This window comes from Schistocerca americana, chromosome 7 (assembly GCF_021461395.2).
Source record: "Schistocerca americana isolate TAMUIC-IGC-003095 chromosome 7, iqSchAmer2.1, whole genome shotgun sequence".
Lineage (NCBI taxonomy): Eukaryota > Metazoa > Arthropoda > Insecta > Orthoptera > Acrididae > Schistocerca > Schistocerca americana.
Genome location: NC_060125.1, coordinates 508317464 through 508321112, shown reverse-complemented (window position 1 = coordinate 508321112; position 3649 = coordinate 508317464). Strand labels below are relative to the sequence as shown.

The 3649-nt window shown below is 48.4% G+C and overlaps 1 pseudogene; it reads left to right on the top strand.

Annotated features, from left to right (window-relative positions):
- Window positions 1–3014: 3014 nt before the first annotated feature.
- Window positions 3015–3132, top strand: LOC124623246 (annotated as a pseudogene).
- The last annotated feature ends 517 nt before the right edge of the window (window positions 3133–3649 follow it).

Below are 3649 nucleotides of genomic sequence, written 5' to 3'. Positions count from 1 at the left end.
GTATGTGGCAGTAATATCGTACAGACGAGGTATAAAAGTGCAGTGCATTGGTGGAGCTGTCATTTGATTCATTTGAAAAGATGTGATTATGGGCGCACGACGGTAATTAACAGACTTTGAACATGGAATGCTAGTTGGAGCTAGACGCATGGGACATTCCATATAGGAAATCGACAGGGAAGTCAATATTCCGAGATCCACAGGGTCAAGAGTGTGCCGAGAATGCGAAATTTCAGACATTACTTCTCACCACAGACAGCGTAGTGCCCGACGACCTTCACTTAACGACCGAGTCTACATGGCACTGTGCATGCTGGTGGTGGCTCCATAATGGAATGGACTGGTTTCTCTGGTCCAACCGAACCGATCAATGGTTATTTTCGGCTACTTGGAGACCATTTGCTACAATTTATGGACTTCATGTACCCAAACAACGATGGAATGTTTATGGATGACAATACCCCACGTCTCCAGGCCACAGTTGTTCACAATCTGTTTGAAGAACATTCTGGACAGTTCGAGCGAATGATTTGGCCACCCTGATCGCGCGACACGAATCGTATCTAACATTTATGAGACATAATCGAGAGGTCAGTTAGGGCACAAATCCTGTTTTGGCAACACTTCCACAATTATGCACAGCAATAGAGACGGCATGGCTCATTATTTCTGCTGGGGACTTCCACCGACTTGCGTCCGTGCCACGTCGCGTTGCTGCGCTACACTGGGCGAAAGAAGCGGCGACACGACAATGGGGGGTATCACCTGACTTCTGGCATCTCGGTGTATAGTGACCATTGCCCACAGCAAGAACGAATGGCGCTTGGAGTCGTTGCGGGTAAGCAAAGTATACAGGGTGAGTCACCTAACGTTACCGCTGGATATATTTCGTAAACCACATCAAATACTGACGAACCGACTCCACAGACCGAACGTGAGGAGAGGGGCTAGTGTAATTGTTTAATACAAACCATGCAAAAATGCACGGAAGTATGTTTTTTAACACAAACCTACGTTTTTTTAAATGGAGTCCCGTTAGTTTTTCTAGCACATCTGAACATATAAACAAATACGTAATCAGTGCCGTTTGTTGCAGTGTAAAATGTTAATTACATCCGGTGATATTGTAACCTAAAGTTGACGCTAGAGTACCACTCCTCCGCTGTTCGATCGTGTGTATCGGAGAGCACTGCAACATACATCGCGTTTCTACAGAATGATCTGCCAACGTTGCTCGAAAATGTCCCACTGGAAACGCGTCGACGTATGTGGTATCAGCATGATGGTGCACCTGCACATTCCGCAATTAACACTAGGCTGACCCTTGACAGGATGTTCGACGGGCGTTTCATAGGACGTGGAGGACGCATAAATTGGCCAGCCCGTTCTCCTGATCTTACACCTCTGGACTTCTTTCTGTGAGGTACGTTAAAGGAGAATGTGTACCGTGATGTGCCTACAACCCCAGAGGATATGAAACAACGTATTGTGGCAGCCTGCGGCGACATTACACCAGATGTACTGTGGCGTGTACGACATTCATTACCCCAGAGATTGCAATTGTGTGCAGCAAATGATGGCCACCACATTGAACATCTATTGGCCTGACATGTCGGGACACACTCTATTCCACTCCGTAATTGAAAACGGAAACCACGTGTGTACGTGTACCTCACCCCTCATGGTAATGTACATATGCATCAGTCAAAAAGACCAATAAAAAGGTGTTAGCATGTGGACGTAATGTGCTGTTCCAGTCTCTTCTGTACCTAAGGTCCATCACCGTTCCCTTTGGATCCCTACGTAATTCCGTGCTCTCCGATACACACGATCGAACAGCGGAGGAGTGGTACTCAAGCGTCAACTTTAGGTTACAATATCTCCGGATGTAATTAACGTTTTACAATGCAACAAACGGCACTGATTGCGTATTTGTTTATATGTTCAGATGTGCTAACAAAACTAACGGGGTTCCATTTAAAAAAACGTAGGTTTGTGTTAAAAAACATACTTCCGTGCATTTTTGTATGGTTTGTTTTAAACAATTACACTAGCCCCTCTCCTCACGTTCGGTCTGTGGAATCGGTTCGTCAGTATTTGATGTGGTTTACGAAATATATCCAGCGGTAACATTAGGTGACTCACCCTGTATAAGTAGAGCAGAGGCGAATAGGGGTCATTCTAGCGTCGATACGAGTAGAAGGTTGGAAAACTCACGACGTAAGCGACTTTGGCAGAATGTAGATCGTTATGGTCCGGCACATGCGAACAGAATATGAGAAACGGCGAAGTTACTGTAGTGAGCACCCATGGGAAGTGGTTGGAGGGCAGTGAAGCCACGAATAGGTGACAAGGCGTTGAACGTGCACACTTTACCACAGAGCGTAGAGGACGGAGGCTTGCCTGCTGTATAAAACAAGAGAGGTGGCTATCCGTGGCAGGTCTGACTGCTGTGTTTCTGAGAACAGCGTTCAGTATGCATTGTTCAATATGGGGATCCGCACCAGACGATCAATAAGTTACCCCACTTGCCCAATGACGTTGTCAGCTACAACAGTGGTGGGCACGGGATCATCGGAACTGGACTATGAAACAACGGAGCGGTGTATCCTGGTGGCATGAATCATGTTTCTTGCTGCACCACGCCGGCCGCGGTGGTCTTGCGGTTAAGGCGCTCAGTCCGGAACCGCGCGACTGCTACGGTCGCAGGTTCGAATCCTGCCTCGGGCATGGATGTGTGTGATGTCCTTCGGTTAGTTAGGTTTAAGTAGTTCTAAGTTCTAGGGGACTGATGACCACAGATGTTAAGTCCCATAGTGCTCAGAGCCATTTGAACCATTTTTGCTGCACCACGTCGATGGTCGCATTCAGATACGCCGTCATCCAGGCAAATGGCTGCTCCAAACCTACCTGGTGCCACGGAAATGGGTGGTGGGGTCAGTTTATGCTATGGGGAACGTTTACCTGGGCTTTCATTGGACTTGTGGTAATAATCGAAGGGCCCATGACTGTCTGTCAACGGCATTGCCGCAGTGGATACACCGGTTCCCGTGAGATCACCGAAGTTAAGCGCTGTCGGGCGTGGTCAGCACTTGGATGGGTGGCCATCCAGGCCGCCACGCGCCGTTGCCATTTTTCGGGGTGCACTCAGCGTCGTGATGCCAGTTGAGGAGCTACTCGACCGACTAGCAGTGGCTTCGGTCAAAGAAAACCATCAAAACGACCGGGAGAGCGGTGTGCTGACCCCAAGCCCCTCTTATCCGCATCCTCCTCTCACGATGACACGGCGGTCGGATGGTCCCGGTAGGCCACTTGTGGTCTGAAGACGGAGTGAGTGCCATGACTGTCTAGGCTACGAGGATAGTATTTCGGACCACCTGTATCTCTTCATGTTTGATGTCTTTTCTGACGGCGATGGCATCTTGCATCAGGATTACTGTCCGTGTCTTAACCCAGTGTCGTGTTACAGTAGCTTGAGGAGCACGATAATGAACCCACGCTGATATCTTCGCCACCAAATGCGCACCTTTTTAACCCATCGGTTCCCAGATTCGCATCCACAAACCCCTGGCTCATAATTTATGGGACCAAGTGGACCAACACGTTACTGAGCAGGTGGTCATATTGTGTTGTCTCATCAGTTAAACAC